General features: G+C 41.0%; 1 protein-coding gene across 3 annotated transcripts in view; it reads left to right on the top strand.

Moving 5' to 3' along the window:
* Positions 1–20,889, top strand: part of Gng2 (G protein subunit gamma 2) — a 114,743-nt gene that overhangs the window by 76,712 nt on the left and 17,142 nt on the right. The window lies entirely within an intron of this gene.

Here is a 20,889-nt window from a genome sequence, read left to right on the forward strand (position 1 = left end):
TGTTTAGCTGTTCTCTTTGTTTTTAGCCAGTTGTGGCTTTCTGTAATGGTCTCTGTCCCCTGCAAAGAGAAGTTCCTTTGATGAGAGATAGGAGCTACACTTATCTGTTGGTTTAAGGGTAAGTGTAAGAGTACAGTTAGAAAGCACACTGTTTAAGAAAGTGGCAATCATAGCTTGTCCTCTAGGACCCATGTCCTCACAGCCACAGGTAGGTAGTGGGCTAAGATGGTAGTGTCAGGCATGACTACCCTCCTATTGAGCAGGCTTCAATTCCAATTAGGTGACTGTTGGTTACCCCCTTGACATGAGTTCCACTACTGCATCTTTCAGGAAAATTTGCTGTTCTTCTTATCAACAAGTGAAAGCTGGCTTCCATTAAACTTCTTTTACTGTTAATGAAATCCCAAAGCAGCGGACCTCTGAAGGCCCATCTTTAGATGACGCTTGGACAGAAAACAAATATGTGCACCTCATTGATTAACTCATACAATGACTAGTTACTAAAACTGAACATGTGATTTATTCACTCCTTCTATCAGGAGCCAGGCCCCATTCTAGACTTAGCAACAAAACATTATAAAAAAAAAAGTGTTGTTAGAGGAGACACATGACTATTGTGAGTAGGAAGAATATGCCAAACTGCGGCATGGGGAAGTACAAAGGTCCCAAGACTGTTCTAGAAGTAGCAAATTAATGTTGTAATCATACTGGAATAAACAAGTTGAATTCAGTAAAAAGTCAGTAAAAGGGATTCTAGGTCCCTAGCCATTCAGAGCTTTGGGTCCATTAGAAGGGTTTAGACCAGTGACTGTGAATGAGAGTTGTGAACAGACTGACACCCTTGCTAGTGTGTGTGTATGTGATGAGGAATGGGAGTTGAACCTAGGACCTTGGACCTCACATGCGCTAAGTCAGTGTTCTACCATTGAGCTATATCTCTGTCCTTAGTTCTTTTTCTTTTCTAAGGTTTCCTTGAGTTGCCTAAGTTGGCCTTGAGCTTAAGCAATAGACCAAGCAGGTCTTGAACTAAAAATACCCCTGCCTTGACCCTCAAGTAACGCATCACAGACCTCACTCCCTGGTGTGTCTTTTACAAAAGAATGCTATGAGTGGTGTACAGAAAGTGTCCTGAAGGAGACTGGGGCAGAGTGTGGGACCATAGATGCTATTTAAATGTTCAAGAAAGGAATAAATGTGACTATGAGGCAATGGTGGAAGGGTGGAGAAGGGACTGGATTCTGACTGCATTCTGAAGGAAGAGCCCTAAAGTTTGGCGGTACAGTAGAGATGAGATGTGAGAAGTTCTTGTGGGAATGAGGTTCCCTGAGAATTTTCAGTCTGAACCACAGAAGCACAGAGCTGTGGAACTGTAGCAGGAAAGGCCACAGGATGAGCGAGATTGCAAGAGGAAATCAAGTTTGATTGGAGTGACATCAAGTAGGGGCTGCCCATTCATGTGGAGAGAGCAGGCTGGTGGTTGATAAGTGGCTCCAGAAGTCACAGGCAAGATTGGTACTGGAAACATAAGCCAGGGAAATCTAAGTTGGTTTTTTTTTTTTTTTTGGTTTTTCGAGACAGGGTTTCTCTGTGGTTTTGGAGCCTGTCCTGGAACTAGCTCTGGTAGACCAGGCTGGTCTCGAATTCACAGAGATCCGCCTGCCTCTGCCTCCCAAGTGCTGGGATTAAAGGCGTGCGCCACCACCGCCCAGCCTCTAAGTTGGTTTTTGTAACTGTGGCAATGAGTGAGATCACATAGGTTGATGAGTGTGAACACAGAAAAGAACAAGCATGCTACAGGGATCCAGGAGCTAGTGGAAACCAAGCATGCAGAGCTAAGAAGGGGCTAAAAGGACAGTAAAACAAGAATCCAGAAAAGCCCAAACCAACAGGCATTAATGAGATGTGGTTACAGTGGCAAATGAGTGAAAACAGTCAGTGGGCTAAGAACTGAAGAATCAGGGCAGCTCTTCCAGATGTGAAGGCCAGAGGAGACTGAGTCAGCGTTGAGCACTGTTGCTAGTGATGTAATATAGTGCCAATATTATTGAAAACAGTATTGACAATAAGCAGAATGCCATGAGGCTGGCTTCAGTAACTCAGGAGGCTGAGGTAGAAGGCTTATTCTAAGCCCCCCTGGTGAGATCTTGTTTCAAAAAATAAAAAATAAAAATGGATGGCAGGATCCAGCCATTCCACTTCTGGATGGACAGCTGAAGAACTGCAAGCAAGACCTAAAGAAGCTGTTAATACACCTGTGTTTACCGCAGCAGCGTCTGTAATAGCAAGCAGTGGCAGGGACCCCATTGTCTATCACTGGCTAGCTGGATAATGTGGAGTATACGTAAGAGGTCATCATTGTTCTTCACCATCACTCCCTACTTTTTCCTTTGAGACAGGGTTTCTCATTGAATCTAGAGTCCTAGCAATCTTCTTTCTTTACCCAACACCCAACAGTACTGGAGGTACAGGGTGTTTTTTTTTGTTTTGTTTTGTTTTGTTTTGTTTGTTTGTTTGTTTGTTTTACAAGAGTACCAGGGCATGCCTGGTCACCAAGCACTCTTAGTTACTCTTGTTTATTTCTTTTTTTTTTTTTATCTTTTTTTTTAAAGGATTTTTTTTATTGAAAAAAAAATTTTCCGCCTCCTCCCTGCCTCCCATTTCCCTCCCCATCCTCCCGCCCCTCTCCCCCTCCCCCCACTCCTCTTCTCCTCCCTCTCCAGTCCCAGGAGCAGTCAGAGTTCCCTGCCTTGTGGAAAGTCCAAGGTCAGGCTGGGCGGTGGTGGCGCACGCCTTTAATCCCAGCACTAGGGAGGCAGAGGCAGGCGGATCTCTGTGAGTTCGAGACCAGCCTGGTCTACAAGAGCTAGTTCCAGGACAGGCTCCAAAATCACAGAGAAACCCTGTCTCAAAAAACCAAAAAAAATTTTGTCGAATGCTTTTTCAGCATCTAATGAAATGATCATATGGTTTTTCTCTTTCAGTTTATTTATATGGTTGATTACATTGATAGATTTGCGTATGTTGAACCAGCCCTGCATCTCTGGAATGAAGCCTACTTGATCATAATGGATAACTTTTCTAATGTGTTCTTGGATTCGGTTTGCCAGTATTTTATTGAGAATTTTTGCGTCGATGTTCATGAGTGAGATAGGCCTGTAATTCTCTTTCTTGGTTGGGTCTTTGTGTGGTTTTGGTATCAGGGTAACTGTAGCTTCATAAAAGGAATTTGGCAATGACTCTTCTGTTTCTATATTGCGAAATACATTAAGAAGTATAGGTATTAGCTCTTCTTGGAAGTTCTGGTAGAATTCTGCATTGAAACCATCTGGCCCTGGGCTTTTTTTGGAAGGGAGATTTTTGATAACTGTTTCTAATTCTTCGCGACTAACAGGTCTATTTAGATCGTTCACCTGGTCTTGGTTTAGGTTTGGTATATGTACTTATCTAAAAAAGTGTCCATTTCTTTTGCATTTTCCAGTTTTGTGTCAAGCTTAGAAGGAGGGTGCTCAGGTGGGGAGAAGGGGATATCACTAGGGAACAGGCACATTCTCCTTTAGTTGTTGCTGTGTTCTTACTGAGATGAGAACCAAAGTCACCAGCTGAGAATAGGCACAGGGAGCAAGGAGGTACAAGAGGTTTGAGGAGAGAAGGGAAGAGTGGAAAAATCATTCAATGGCAGCTAGGGATGGATATGTGGGTAGGAAGTCGGATCCACTGTAGTGAACTCTGAGTTCTCACTGAGCTGAGCCATGTGGTGTGTGCTCACTTAACACCCTTCAACTGTTTTAGATCCACATAAACACACTGTCTAGCCAGGCCTGGGGTAGGGGGAGTCTTACCAGTAGGTGTGATGGAGAAAGAGCCAGGCAAGGCTGCTGGGAGTGACAAGAGGAGACATTGGGATGGGAACCTGGTAATGTCTGACAGCATTGAGGAACCTTGGAAAGGCAGTAAACTTAGCAGTCTGAGGTGGGGTTAGGGAGCGGGATCAAAGAAGAGTCGGGGTACATGCCCAAGAGTGGTCTGGAAAGCTGGAAAAGGGCACCTCGGATGGGAATGTCTGAAATTGCCTTTTTACCTGTGCTGCTGTTGGCCTCAGAGATTTTCCATATAGTTACCCATGTTTCTTAGGTATTTGATTTTGGAGTGTCTAAAATCTGACAGAGCCCAGATACTGGAGGAAAAGTAATACCATACCAGGTCTCTTAAAAAATAAATAAGAGGGCTAACAGAAAGAACCAGAAAGGAATTAGAGGTCATCATGAACAGTACTGGAAATCCCTCCATGAAGTAGCTCATACAATCACTCAGTAAAGCTGAAATTCAGATCCAGAGTTCTAGCCTGAGCTTTCTGAACTGTATCCTCTCTACTTTGATGTTTTCAGCTGCTTCTTGTGGTCTGCCTGCCGGGGCTATCCGCTCATGCCTTGTCTCAGGTTGCAGCCTCCTGGCTTTGCTACTTTCCCAGATTCTCTGTCTTTCCTTTCCAATTTCCATCACAAGATGCCACATTTACAAAAGAAAAATGTCCTGTAAAAACTCCCTGGAGATCCATACAATTATCTTTCCTCCCTCTGCACAACATTAAACCTATTTTATTGACGTGCAGAGACTTGCTCAGCGAGTACCATTTACACTCTAATCAGGAAGCCTTTGTAGTTCACTTTTTTCTCCCTTTCATTTTAAGTCTTGGTAAAACAGCATAAACATCATAAGAAGGTGAGCAAATCAAGGCTGGTGCCTTTGATCTCATTACAGAGCCACCACCAGACCCCACCTGGGAGCTGGCAGGTTATCAGGGCCCCTCACTGACTCTGCCTTTATTTTCTCCTCACAGGGTTGCTCTAGTTGTGGCTGATGATTTGAAGGGGAGGAAAAGACAATTAGTGAGAAGTCTGGACCTTAATAATGCTCCCAGTGTGAGGGAAAGGGGTTGTCAAATGCTTTTCTAAGATTTCAAGACCAGTAAATAAGAGCATCTAAGTAGGTTAAAGATGATAACGATGATTTTAAGCACTTGGTTCAGACATTTCTTTGTAGTCATGTTTTCTAAGGCAATTCAGGTAATTGTTCTGTCTCTTGTGTTTAATTTACTCAGAACATAAAGGTCGTGCTTCAATAGGCTTCAAATGTCTCATATTGCATGCCTATTTAAAGTGGATGAAAGAAATGTATATTAGAGGTTTCTATTCCCAGAAAAATCCTCAGCCAGTTCCTGGTGATGACTTTTTTCATGAGCTAGTCAACGCCCCCCAAATATAACCCATGTTTGTTAAGTAAAACAATGCCACTCTGGTCGCTAAGTTTAGGAGGGCTTTCATAAACCTGTATGACAACTGCTTAAAGTGTTTACTTGGCAGTTATAAAAGAGATTCCAGCTTTGGATAGATGGTTATATCTACAGGACAATGTTTGGCTTCTGTTTAATGCAAGGATTTAAGGATTTCTGTGTGGTACCTAAGATTGGCCCTTTCAGAACTGCTCTTGGTCCCTAAGGTTCTCATTCTATGATGGTAGGATGGAATGGAAGAAGATGAGCATCAGACATGGCTTAACAGTTCCCTAAATTAGGACATGTGGTGATGATGGTTTTGGAACTGTGCAGTTATTGACTCCCCAGGTGAGGTAAAGGAACACATGCATGTTGTATATATTGCAAGTTGAGCTTGTCTTTATAAAACTTTGGACCCAAAAGTGTGGATTTTTCTGTCCTGGACTTTGTAGTACTTTCTCATATAGTGAGATATTCCAAAGACCCTCATGGTAATTCTATATATGTTTTTAGTATTTCTGTATTTTGCCCACAACCTGTCACCAAGATCAGGAGTGGAATTTGTGTGTCACCCTGGCATTTTTTTAGCACTCAGCTCCCAAGTCAACTTTCAAGTAAATTCTTCCATCCTTTGGGGAAAATGTACAGCCCTCTGGAGAAGGCTCCTTCTTGGTTCACCATCCCACCAACCTGGGCATTTCTGAATAAGCAAAGGCAGTAACTGTTACACTCTACCAGAGTGATGTTGTGAATGGAAAGTTACATGCCCCTCCCACATTTGCCTCTAAGCACTTCTTATTAATAAAAGGATATTGGCATGGCCATTTATTTTTATGTACTTAGAGAAGGAATTTAAAGCAGTATTGACTGCAGGAATAAAAAGAGGCTCTTTTCTGTGTAGCATTGCTGATGGGACTGCTCATTATGAGGTACAATATAAACCTTGACACATGTGTGACAGGAAAAACTCAAAGTCACCTCATTCTCTAGAGGGAGTGTTTGTATAGTGGTAACTCATGCAGTATAGATAAAAATAACTCACTCCAGAAAGTCAGCCTTGCATGGGGCCCAGCAAATGACCACATATTAGCTAACATCACTTTCTCAGCAGTGGGACACACACACATACACACACACACACACACACACACATTAAGCAAACAAACAAATGTTTTTTAAAAATGGAAAACAAGGAAGTAGTATGGTATAGCTTAGTGGGAGAGCACATGCTTAGCAAGCATGAAGCCTGAGGTCCTGAACTCAGTCTTTAACACCACAAAAGAGAAAGAGAGCAAAGGTAAAGTAGGTAGGAAGGCCGACCAGACAGATGCTGGGAGAGAAGGAGAGACAGTGAGAATTAAGTAGAAATGTGCTCCCTACTCTCCCTAGTATTAAACTGTCAAAAGGAAGCTGAGCCACGTATGCTGCGTAGTCAGGGACACACACGGCCTTCGAGTCCATGGCTGTGATTCTGTCGGAGACCCATGCTCATAGACTGACAGCGGAGATCCTAGCTGGACCAAAGTCTGTATTTCTAATGGAGCATGTGTGGGAAAAGACAAAACCCAACCTAGATTGCATCTGGTCCCATGAAGATCTCAGTCCCTTCCTGAGTGGTTGTCACAAAATGGTAAGAGGGACGATGGCCCACTGGTCTCAGGCTTATTGTTCGTCTCAAGAATGTGTAAATACTCAGAGGTGAGAAGCGCTAGACTCAGAACCCTTTTGGGTACTTGACATGTGGCCTTTCTGCCACCAAAGAGCCCTGCAGTTAGACGTATCCAAGAGCATTGTGGTAGGATAAAGTGGAAGTCTCTGCTGAGGTGCTACTTGTCTTTAAGGGTGGCGCACATTTGCTGGGCACTTAGCTGTAGAAGAAGGTTGGGCACAGGCGTCAATAAGAACAGTACTAAATAGTATTTAGTAGGCACCTACTGTGAGGACTTTCAAGTTGCTGCTCTTAGTTTACATTAAGGAAGGAAAGAAATTGTTGATAACTAAGTTACTTCAACACTGTACAAAGGGATTATAGTGCACCAAATAAAAGAACCGGAGTGGTGTGCCAGGGAGTGGCAGGAGCGAATGGAGGCCTTTCCAGAGGCATGATCAGGAAACTTGATATTTGAGCCTGGGCTTGAGTCAGAAAAGTTCATGGGCTGTACTACCTGACAACAAATGTAGCGTTGCAGGCAGGGGAGGCAGCACGTGCAAGGGCCCTTGGGGGGAAACCGGAGCAAACTATATAAGGAAGCTAGACACCACAGCTATTGTGGTGGTTCTGTAGCAGGTCTAATGAACATCTATTGTATAAATGTCTGAGCAAAATAATGATCTTTAATAGTGCCAGTCAGCAAGCAATAACATAAAAGAGAAACCGTTTGGATTATCCTGGAGGTTTCCGCAGGATTATACTGCAGGTTTCTGGACCCGAAGGAGCTTAGAAGGTTAAAGAAAAGACACACGACAAAATCACTATGGGTGCTATAGGCACAAACTGTGTTGGGAGAATGGAGGATTTGCCTGAAGATGAGAGATGGTGATGTGGGCCCAGGGTAGGCAGCATTTCTCTGGCTAGAAACACTTTCTCTGGGTGCTGTCAGTCCTTTGCCTACAGGAAACAGGCCTGGCTCCTAGGTCTGCCAATTTATTCACTGGTACAAGAAACCTTTCCAGGCCAGGTGGTAGCGGTGCACGCCTTTCCTCCCAGCACTGGCAGAGGCAGGCGGATCACTGAGTTCAAGGCCAGCCTGGTCTACTACTGAGTGAGTTTCAGTACAGCTGGGGCTGTACAAAGAAACCCTGTCTCAAACCTCTTCCATCCCCAAAAGAAAGAAAGTAAATAGGAAAGAAAGAAGTAAGGAAAGAAACCATTACAGCTGCATTTGTGGACATGGGTTTGTCCTGCAGAAGGGAACTGTGAGAGAGAGGCTGTCATCCTAGAATCATTACTGAGGAAGCTCACAGCTTGTTCTAAAATCGCTTACCCTCTGGTTCCTGTAGAAACTTAGACCATGTGATTGTTGCCTCTGGATGCCCCCCGTTAAGTACTCAATACTTGACTTTCAATTGATCACCATCCTTTTGATAGGACAGGTTGTCTGTGTTAATTAGAAATTTCAATGGTAGATGTGAGGATTTCCATACCCTCTCCTCCAAAAAAGATGCCCACCCCACCCTGAGTTATTTAAGTTCTCATTTATTATTTAAGTTCTTTCTTAATAGAGTTCATAGATTCTTCTTCTTTGCCTTTCTCATTCCTTGATTCTTTGTCTATGTTCTCTGCTGTATGGAATGTAGATGTGTATAGTATTTTTAGGTCACCGTGCTCAGTGGTCGTTCCGCAGACAGTAGAGTCATTGTTCTCTGTTCTTTGCACAGTACTCCATATTTACAATGATCTCGGCCCACCTGTGAAATGTTCACTTTCTTGATAGGCAAGAGAAGCCAAGGAAGACTGGCATTTTCGCATTTCCACCCTAGCATAGCTCCTGTACCAACCAGAATCCAGTGTTTCTGTCCCCTGTGCCATTTGTCACTTGCATCAAGGGAACACCCAAACAATACAGCAATGAAAGCAAATTTGAGTGGAACAGGTCCAGTACGCATTTGAAGAGCTCAGCATCTCTGAAGACCTGCTGGCTGGTCTCATTTAGTAAGCCGGTGAGAACACTGGAGCCTCGACAAGGCAGCTCAGCCACAGAGCTGAGCTCTGTGGAACTCCAGGAACCATTTTTTGGGTTTGGGATCTACTAAAGGCCGGGGATTGAAAAAGCATGGGACAAAACCGGTCTCACTGAACATAATGGACAATGAGGACTACTGAGAACTGAAGAACAATGGCAATGGGTTCTTGATCCTATTGCATGTAATGGCTTTGTGGGAGCCCAGGTAGTTTGGATGCTCACCTTAATAGACCTGGATGGAGGTGGGTGGTCCTTGGACCTCCCACAGGGCAGAGAAACCTGCTTACTCTTTGGGCTGAGGAGGAAGGAAGACTTGATTGGGGGAGGGGGAGGGAATGGGAGGTGGTGGCGGGGAAGAGGCAGAAATCTTTAATAATTAAATTAATTAATTAATAAAAAAAATCAGCAAGAAAAAAAAGAAAAAAAAAGAAAAAAAAACAAAACAAAACAAAAAATAGAAAACTTAAGAAAAAAAAAAAAAAAGAATGAGGCAATGGCTTCTTACAAAGAAATTAATTAGCCAATAGATAATCTCCTAAAGGAAGCAGAAGGCTGCTGCAAGTCAGAACCCCCACTGCCTGCTGTTAAAGAGGATTAGGCATGGTAGGTTAACAGTCATTTCCATAGAAACTGGTTTGTATTTCTCTGTCCTCAGGATCCTGTGGTTCATGGTCTAGGCTTCCATATGTATAATTTATTTAAAAAAACAAACAAAAACAGCCTATATCATATGGAATACTAATCTTTTCTTGGTGGGAACAAAGCTTACCTAGTATCTAATAATGCCAGCTCCCACTTACCTAAACAAGCCATTGCCTTATGCAAGGCGCACATGAAAATGTAAAGCTGACATGTAATGTTTGAGTGACAATACAATCTATTCCCTTCTGTTTCTTTTTACAAAATTTGTGACTTTGAAGGAAATATTTTTTTATCAAGGCCTATGTTTTTTGTGAAGGCCATGACAATCACGCAGCCTGTGTCCACTAGGAAGGCTCTATCTTGTAGAGGTTAATATTTTCAAAAAAACAGCAATTTGCTGGGAAGCAGAGAGCTGTCTTTTCTGGCAAAGGCAATTTTCAGGGAAGCTCTGTCTTCCTCTCCACCCACACAATGGAAGCCCCCCTGCAGAGTGAAAGGCAACCATGGAGTATATAGACAGTATGCCTGTCTTCTTTCCTTCCTTAAGCCACATTCACTCCCCAGGGAAATCTTGTGGAAATAGAGCTTGGATCTGAAGTCATTTCTGGGCCAGTGTTCTTCCCATTTGGCCCAATAGCAGGTCTGGTTGTTGATTTCATTCACATTGGCTACAGAGACTCACAGAGCATAAGAAATGGCTTTTATGTGTGTGAAAATGACTGAACAGGTACCATAGACCCAGATTAGGAGCAGGCCAATGCTTCCGAAGCTGTGAACTGGAAAGTGTACACAACCCAAGCCTCCTAGGAAACTGATTTCCTAGGAGGAGGGAGATGGTGCTCGCACTTCCCTGCTGTGGATTAAAGAGAATAATGCTTGAATGAACCAGGCCCAACTGTGACGCATGGCTAACTTTTGGTGTACAAGTAAAATGTATTCACACAAACTCCTTGTCCCTTAGTGAAAGACAAGAGCCAGGAGAGAGGATTTGGGGTTGGGGACTGCTCTTGGGAGCCTCCACACCCTTCCTCCTCACCCTCTCTGTTCTCTCTCTCATCCCTTGCCTTCCCTGTCGCCTACACACAAGTCAATGACTCTTGAAGCCCCAAATCATGCAAACTTCTCCTTGCTGTTGGTGTGGATACACACACACGCACATTGCATACATACACTGTCCAATCTGTTTTCTTTCTCTTCCTCAAACTTTCACAGTGCTGCTCAAAAGTGATCAAAGGCAAGAAAACCAAGACACTGTGACACCAAGAAGATCTTTGTGACCACCCAGTTGTTGAAATACATGACTGGGACTGGATAAGCAAAGCAATGTGGATTCTAAACCAGATACCCCAGGGCATGACAGTGTTAAGGGAGAAGCAGTAACTCATGATACATCTTGTATTGATTTAAACTGTCCCTTGTTGCTGGGGAACCAAAGGAAATGATGCGTGCTAATTGGCAGAGATCGATGTGCTATTTTGCTGTTTCCAAGTCCAAATGGCCAACTGTTAACAGGAAGAGATACAAGACCAAAATCTACCATGAGACTGGCAAATTCATGTTTTATCATTATTTGATTTATTCTACAGCCACTGGCATTAAGTTCACTAGTGTCCTGATGGTGAAATTGTAAGTATATATAATCTAGTATTTGATGAGTAACCTCCTTTAGCCAATGGCCTTTGAGAGGCTAGACCAGCTTGGGTGTGACTTTGGTACCAAAAAGCTCGTAGGAGCACCTACGCAGCTTCCTCCAGCTTGCACACACAGATGTTGTGTTCCATTCCTGTTTCCTCATTGTGATCCATGAGTTTCCCTTTTAATAAAGAAAACCTTATTGTACCCTTAAAAAAAGGTAATTAAATGGGAAAATACATAGATTAGTGTGAGCTTACTCACTATAGTAGTAGTAGTAGTAGTAGTAATAATAATAATAATAATCAGAGTGAATACTTGTGTGATGTGGGATTCCCCTCTGCATTCTGGGAATACCCTTGGTTAATAAAGAAGCTGTTTTGAGTCCATGATAGAGTAGAACAGAGCTGGGGGAGAGGGGAATAAACTAAATGCTGGGAGAAAGAAGTCAAGTATAAGCCATGTAGCCCCACCAGACACAGATGCTGGAACTTTACCTGGTACGCCACAGCCTTGTGGTGATACACAGATTAATAGAAATGGATTAAATTAAGAAGTATGAGTTAGCCAATAAGAAGTTAGAGCTAATGGGCCAAGCAGTGCTTCAAATAATATGGGTGATTGTCCAGGTAGCCAGTTGTCTCTGTCATCTACTGAATATTTTAGAAGCTGCTTGATTGTACTTCCTGCCTACTCAAGTAATATTATCTCCCTTCTCGGCCTTCAATGGGGTTGAAGATTACATAGTCTTAGTTACCTTCATCTTATGATATAGCCAAGCCTTTTTCTAATACAAGACTTAAACTGCTTAGGATAGAATAATTATTGAAACATTTAGCATTTGTTTCTTTCTTAATATTGCCTATATTGGTTGTAATACTAATTTTTATACTTGATATCTGTTCTTATTATATATGGTTTTGTATTGGGTTTGGAACTCTCTTATTTAAACAAAACGGGGAGGTGATGGGGAATAGCCTTTGAGAGGCAAGGCTTTGGGTACCAAAATCCCACAGGAGTGCCCGCTTGGCCTCCTCCAGTTGGGCCTCTTCCTGCTTGCCACACCTGGATGTTGGGTTCCATTCCTGTTTCCTCATTGTGATCCATGAGTTTCCCTTTTAATAAAGAAAACCTTAGTATACTCTATTAAGAGCTAGTGTGGGATTATTTGATTCATGTTCCTCCCATCTTACTCATTCTGTTTCAAGTATTAGTATATATGCTAATCTCATAGGTATATATATATATATATTAATTTGATGGTATATATAATATATAATGTAGAATTTCCTCTATGATATGTGTTGTATATAATATATAATGTCAGTTTGATGTCAGTGTACTTGCAATAAATTTGAGTAGTGGCCAAAATGCCAAACTCAACTTGGATGATTATGGTGTGATTCCTTAGCACAGGTATATATGTGAATAAATATCTGTAGAATCTCTGAAAACTTTTTAATTGGTACATTTAACAATTAGTCTTCCAGTTTTAAAATGAACTAAACCACCAAACACCAATGATATTGCTAGCCAACAAATGAAAATAACAATGACATTACCAAGTTGTGAGAGCCTGATTATTTGTTCCTGGCTGCTCAGCCCTGAAATAACCACACAGAAACTGTATCAATTAAATCACTGTTTGGCCCATTAGCTCTAGCTTCTTTCTTACTAACTCTTACATCTTAATTTAACACATTTTTATTAATCTGTGTATCACCATGAGGCTGTGGCTTATTGGGTAAAGTTTCAGCATCTGTCTCCAGTGGGGTTACATGGCTTCTCCTTGACCCTGCCTTCTTTTTCCCAGCAGTCAGTTTAGTTTTCCCCGCCTACCTATATTCTGTCCTGCACAGGCCTAAGACAGTTTCTTATTAGCCAATGGTATTCATAGCATACAGAGGGGACTCCCACATTACCAAGTGGTTGGGAGACTATAACCTATAATTGGTATTTTAGATCTATAAATTGCTTATTACCAGTTTAATATAAAACAAACTAATCAACCTCCCCTACCTACTGCAAACATAAAAACATGGTACAGAGAAATGCACAGTTGTAATTAAAATAAAAGTTCCTAGGAAGTTTATCTGAATGCTTAAATAAAATCTATTAAAGGATAAAAAGAAAAGAATAAAATACTCTACAATTAACCTACACTCTCCAAGGCAAAGATTCCAATTTCAAAACACGTATTTATCTTTATGCCATGAATTCAAGTGCTGTATGGTTTTTTAACAAAGCCCAAGTGACAGGAAAATATACGGTTCTTTAACCAAAATATTCCTCCTGAAGAAGAGGAAAGTGCTGAATGCGTTTTGAGAAAAGAGAAATGTTATCACCCCCATATAGTTTTTCTGGTCCTTGGAGTAGGTGGAGACTCATAAATGGAATACAATAATGCTTTGTGTGTACTTCTTGCATTTGGAATTCAGGTGGGATGTGACATTCCTACAGACTTCTACCAGTCCCTCACATATAATCCCTGTGACTGTTTTAGAGATATTTGTGGGGTTTAGGGGGGTTCTGTTGTTGTTTCTTTGTTTTCTTATGGGCAAACTCAGTTTAGTATAATCTTTGTCTACTAGGACACTACACAAAGAGACTATGTTCTATTTTAAATGAGCAGGAAGCACAGATCTAAAGCACAGAGATGCTAATGAGAATCATGAGCTCTTAGCACTCATCCATCACTATGAGGCCATGGGAATCATAAAATATCAGGTTCTACAAGTAGGTAGTAGTAGATGCTTTCTGCCTGATGTGTATTCTGGGAGCAGCTTTGTTGTGTATGACTCAATGGCTATTTTTTGAGTGTTTTTCCACCAGGGCACCAGGGGCATTTGGAACAACTACCTCATTGTTATGGGTATGCTGCAAAGAACAGAGTGTCTGCATCAGCACATTACATATCACATACCATATTGTCACAACTAGAAGTACTCACACACTTCTGAATGCCTTCTTTGATCATTGCTAGTGGGTCAAGTAGAGGGTGTGGACTAAAGATATTCAAAATTGCCGTAAGGTAGATTATTAAAATGAGGAGGGAAAAGGAGAAAGGGAAAGGAGAGAGAAATATCAAAATTCAAAAATGTAATTATATGTATCCCATACTACATGATGGCTGCCAAATGATGCAGATGTCGTGGCTACTACAATTGCTAGGTCCAGGACAGTTTGTTGTCTAAAGAATGGTGCTCCAGCATTTGCTTACTATTGTCCATCTCCCCAGTTGACTCCCAGAAATGCTCTGAGGTCTAACTAAAATCAGACTCTGTTTCTCTCTACCCTACAGACTCTTGGGTAAGATGACCACCACTGCCCAGCACATCTCTCTTGGAGTCTTGAGGGCTCAGGGTTGGGCTGGGCTCTATGGAACTCTAGTTTGTCACCAAGAACCAGACTGATGAGAGAGCAGAGAGGCAGTGTATAGAGATAATCATTATGGGTTTGGTTTTGGTTGAGTTGGATTTGGTTTTTGTTTGTTTCATTGTTGTTGTTGCACTTAGGGTTGAATTGGCATGCTAGCAAATGCTCCACCACTAAGACACATCTTGTCTTAGGGTTTTTATTGCTCTGAAGAGACACCCTGACCACAGCAACTCTTGTAAAGGAAAACATTTAATTGGGGGGCTTACTTACAGTTTCAGAGGTTCCATCCATTATCAACAAGGCAGGGAACAGGCAGACGTGGTGCTGGAAAGGTATATGAGAGTCCTACATCTTGCAGGCAACAGGAAGTTGACTGTGACACCAGGTGGTCTGATCATAGGAAACCTCAAAGCCCACCCCCACAGTGACACACTTCCTCCAACAAAGCCATACCCTCTCCAACAAAGCCACACCTTCTTATAGCACCACTCTCTATGAACTTATGGGGCCCAATTACATTCAAGCTACCACACACCCCAACCTTTAGCAACAAAAAAGCAATTTTTTTGCCACTTGTTTTCAAGAGGTTTGTGCAATTTGAAGCTTTGTCTGCAGAATGTTCCTTTCTTTTTAGAGCTTCTTCAGAGATTACCAAGTAAGAATTAGTTCCTTATCTTTTAAAAATAAATGCTTTTCAACTTGAGTTACATGTAAAATGAAAGAGGAACATTAGCCAAGCGTTGACTATGTGCTGGTGCTTCTCTGTTGACATGTCTAGGCTCTAGATGAAGACCATTGTGTTTACAAAATGCAGCACCATTCATCACCCATGCTTCTCCACATATGTAATTGCTTTCAACTCAAGTTGGGAATTAGTGAGGTGTCATGTCTACATACTAACAAAAAATGGTCTGAAGAGAAATTTTAATAAAATAGTTGCACTTATAATAGCACCAAAAAGGAATAATTTGTAATTAACTGAAGAGATAAAACTATGATGAAAACTGACAAACTTTGCTGAAAAAGATTGACGAATGCACATACACACAAAATGAAAATATCCTAGAACCACAGATTGGAGACTGACCACTGACATGTCAATACTATTCCAAAGAATTTTATATAATAATACCTACCAAAATTCTAGTTATGAAGCAGTAACAAAATAATTTTATGGTTAGGGGTCACCACAACATGAGAAACTGTACTAAATCCCTTTCAGGTCCAGGCAGGTCCAGTCACTCTATGATTATCTGCATTCTAATTTGATGGATGAATTCTTGTTCGGCAGAAACATTAGCTTCACAAATCATTGTCCAGGGGCTTAGAGACCATGGCCGTTTCTATCTCAGGTTGACTGGGATATTAAATACTCCATCTTGGCTTTGTAAAGTTTTGCTAGATTTTTAAATATTTATTGGGTTTTGGAAACACATTATCTCTGTGCAATGACTAGTTCTTAATGATGCTGATTAAATCATAGCCTTTAAATTTATTTGGTGTGTGCGTGTGTGAGTGTGTGTGTGTGTGTGTGTGCATGCATTAGGGTGCACATATGGAGATCTAAGGAAAACTGGCTGGTATCATTTCTTTTCTTCCACCATGTGGGCCTTCAAGGGATTGAAGTTGTCAGACTTCGCAGCAAGTTCGTTTACGACTTGAACCATCCCTCAAGCCTCTTTCTTTCTTTCTTTCTTTCTTTCTTTCTTTCTTTCTTTCTTTCTTTCTTTCTTTCTTTCTTCTTTTCTTCTTCTCCTCCTTTTTTACAAGAATTTCTCCCTTTCTTTAAGTATCTGAAGGCACAGTTTGGAGTTCCTTGTTGCTTCAGACGTTGCTCCAATTCCTCCCTCATTGTATTATCTCCAAATCCTTTGAAACAAAGTTGAGGGAACAGTTAATTGCCTTACACTGAAAATATTGGGAGGTTTGTTTTGCAGCATTCACACTACTCTGTCTCAGAAGAGACTCAAGAGAGAATTATACATAATGTCTTCTTTTATCTTGAAGAATTTTATATGAAAAATTACTAAACAGATAATTTATAGACTTTTTCTGTTGTAAGGAGGCTGCTTGTTTGTTCCCAGTTGTCCAAGACTCCCGAAATATTCACACAGAAACTATATTATTTAAATCACTGCTTGGCCCATTAGTTCTAGCTTCTTATTTGCTAACTTTTACATCTTAAATTAACCCATCTCCATTAATCTGTGCATCACCACGAGGTCATGACCTACCAGCAAAGTTTCAGCACCTCTGTCTCTGCCAGAGGCTCCATGGCTTCTCTCTGACTCTGTCCTTCTTTCTCCCAGCATTCAGTTTAGTTTTCCCCACCTAGTTTTGTTCCCCTATTATAGCTCTGCTATAGGCCCAAGGCAGTTCCTCTATTAAACAATAATATTCACAGCATACAGAGGGGAATCCCACATCACCTCCCCTTTTCTGTTTAAGTAAAAAGGAAGGTTTTCATTTTAATATAGTAAAATTACATATAACAAAGCAGTTATCAAGCAAGAATTATAGTTACAATATTTATATCTACTTTATTATTTATCATAACTAAGGAAAACTATAACTATAAATTCTTCAACTCCATCAAAGACTCCAGAAGGATATAATATTACCTAAGTTAACAAGAAGTACATTGTAAGCAACTTTCAAAACTCTAGAATTGGCAGAGACGTCTCACTGCCTGGACAGTCACCCAAAGTTCTTCTGTATTATTGGAGCACCCATCTTCACCTATAGGCCCATAGTATCCAGTGGACTTTTCCATGAAGCAGGAAATTTCAAAAACAGTTCCACCTATATTGTCAGTCACTTTTTTCTGTGTCCTGCAGAATGTCTAGCAGACTCTTTCATGAAGCAGGAACCCCGAAGCTCATATCACCTTTGGGCAAGTTCAGCAGTCATTTCTCTGTAGGTCCTGCAATTCAGTTTACACAGCATATCATAAAGCAGTCCAGGCATGAGCAGTTTCTTGCCTAAATGGCTAACAAACTGCACTCGGAGCCTCTTTGGTGCCCATCTTCCTCTTGAAGTAGATTGGTGCTGCCGGGAGCAGAAGTGTCTCATGGTCATGAAAAGTCCTAAGTTTTAAAAACACTTTAAATGCCATATTCTGTAGTCTTTGAAAGGTTTGAAGAGCCCTTATTCATCTGAAATACATCTCTGTACATCTAGAAAATCTAACTAACATGACTACAGGCTTGACTATTACAGATGACTCTCTATTAACCTATATTTTGTAATTACACATTACATTTTTAAATGAGCTGCACAATCACAATATCTTAACCAAGAGCAGACATAATATATATATATATATATATATATATATACAGTATAGCAAAATTGACCTTAAATTTTCATCAATAAACCAAGATCCATATCAATGCAAATATCTAGCATATCCCCCTTAAATGTAAACAAACATCTATAAACAATATTTGGGAATATGGACATAGTTCTCCAGACTACTTCCTGTTGATTAGGAGCACTGTTAATCAGGTCTTTCATGGTGTATCCTGTGTGCTAAGTTCATTTAAGTCAGCAGTTGGGCAAAGTAATTTTTATAGCAACCTTTCTAGGGGTCTTGTTGCATCAAACCATATTAGTCTGGAAGCAAACCATAAGTTCTCATCTTCTATGGAAACAAAAGAAGAACCTCTTTTGCAAATTCTGAAATCAAGATACCTTTAAAATGTATATGTTGGTTACTTAGCTCTTTCACAGTCAAAAAATTCAAAGAAAACACATTAATATACATAATCCAGACTCTGTGAATTTTCCATCTTTATGTGGTTTATTTTTTCTTTACTCCTTTTAATCTATGACTGTACTCTGTCTCATTAAAGACTATTTTTTAAAAACAATTTACTTCTTTTCCAACTCTCTATACTCTTTCCCTTCTCTCTCCCAAGCCTACATACAATTATTCAACACTGTGACACATTTAGAGATCTTTTTAAATCTGGATTTGTCTTTATTGCATATCTGTAATATTTTCTGATCAGAAGCACTTTTTAAAATTGCTAAACATTTAAGGATCTAAGTTGTGGCATTTCTAGGGTATTTACAGTACTTCCTGCTTGCTCTGCATAATCCAATATGGTGGAAGTCCATTTACTGCCTCTGCAAGCCATGCACATTGCCCCATTTTCAAGCACACAGAGGGTCTATGTTGTCATTAAGCAAGTTTTAACACTCTTCTAACAAAACCCATTTAAGTGCTCAGCCTTCTGAAAGAGCTGAAGGTCGCGCTGGCAGCATGGCCCAGAAACCCAGCATTTCAAAATGATGTGGCTTTTTGTCTGCTATCACTGAATCAGGAAGACCTCTCTTATGAGAGCTGTGGCAACCCATCAGCAAACAAAGCCCATTCAGAACAAAAATGTGGCTAAACTTTGTTTTTTAGTGTCTAGAATTCCTTTCCAAGCCCTCTCAGGTTTTCTGTGAAATTTAGTTGGCCACATTGGGTGCCAATTTGTTGTAAGGAGGCCACTTGTTTATTTCCCAGCTGCCCAAGAATCCCAAAATAACCACACAGAAACTATATTATTTAAATATAGTTCACTGTTTGGCCAATTTAGCTCTAGTTTCTTATTTGCTAACTCTTACATCTTAATTTAATCCATCTCCTTTAATCCGTGCATCACCACAAGGCCATGGCCTACCAGCAAAGTTTCAGAACTTCTGTCTCCAGTGAAGGTTCCATGGCTTCTCTCTGCCTAGCTCTGTTTCACTATAGCTCTGCCTTTGGCTCAAAACAGTTCCTTTTTTTTTTGGTTTTTCGAGACAGGGTTTCTCTGTGGTTTTGGAGCCTGTCCTGGAACTAGCTCTTGTAGACCAGGCTGGTCTCGAACTCACAGAAATCCACCTGCCTCTGCCTCCCAAGTGCTGGGATTAAAGGCGTGCGCCACCACCGCCCGGCTACAGTTCCTTTATTAACCAATGATAGTCACAGCATTCAGAGGGGAATCTCATATCACTTTTTCTTAATACTAAAAAGATCATTCATATCTTTTGCTTTTTGGTAATTAAAATAACAACAACAAAGCAGAATTTTATTTTAGTGTTAGGTAAATTTGTCTATGACTTATTGTGGTTTACTCTTCATGCCTTGGGTTTTCTTTGTGCCCTTGTTCTTTTTTGAGATGAAGAATCTGATTCCACTCTATCCCTATGTAATAAAGTTTCCCAAAGAGAGCCAGGATTACAACTTGTAGTATAATGGATCAAGAACAAGACTGTATCAATGTCAATCAATGGCCTGTATCATGTTTCATTTCCTGGGTCTGGCACTCTAGTTAAACTAAAGCTCTAGGTCATTGCTACCCCGCCAAATGTCAGTAACTTCCAGGGGCAGCTTTAAATGAGAGCATGGAACCTTGATAAGAGCAAGATCCCATCAAATCTGGGGGAGGACACCAAACACAAAGCAGAATGCTTTTCAAAAAGGAACAATAATAATAATAATGGAAGATGATGTGCTGGATCAAGAAAGAGTTAGAGTAGAAATAAAATTAGGATAAGTTTGGAAAGGTTTTGGGGACCCACCACATGAGAGGCCCTGAAAGTTCTAGCTGAGATGCTGTCCCATGATCTACAACAGGGAGAGAATGTAATTTTCAAAGCACAAGGGCACAGTTTCGATGACCCAGAAGAAGTCTTTTGTGTTTAGTTTAGAAAAATGCTATTAAACTAATTAATGTCCTTTAGACATTATTAATTTAGACATGGTTCTGTCTCCCCTTGACAATGTGGATTTATTCCTGAAGGACTGTGAGAAAAACAACTGTGAACTCAGCCACAGTTCCAAGTGTGGAGGGATGGCTCTTCACAGTGTGCAATTAAGTGGCATTGAAGAGTAACACTCTCCCCATTCACCACCACCCCTGCTGTCCCTATGGTAACCAATCTAAGCAGAGGAGTGGAGCTTGATTCTATCAGAATATTGGAAATAGTGTTGAGACTGAAGAACCATTGAATTTTCTCCCACCCCCCAGCTCAGCTTCTTTCTCATTTTGTAAGGATAGTTTACCCAACCTCTGACAACAGAGCACCCACAACCCACAGCAGCCACACAGTGGTGGTATACACCACTACCCTACCACTTCCAGAGAATTTTATAAATTAAGTTGACTTTCTCTCTCTCTCTCTCTCTCTCTCTCTCTCTCTCTCTCTCTCTCTCTCTCTCACACACACACACACACACACACACACACACACACACCAGTGTATTTTACTCTGCCTGACTTGGTGAACATTACTCTTTGGGACAGG

The sequence above is a fragment of the Chionomys nivalis genome, chromosome 12 (genome assembly GCF_950005125.1).
Source record: "Chionomys nivalis chromosome 12, mChiNiv1.1, whole genome shotgun sequence".
In the NCBI taxonomy this organism is placed as follows: domain Eukaryota; kingdom Metazoa; phylum Chordata; class Mammalia; order Rodentia; family Cricetidae; genus Chionomys; species Chionomys nivalis.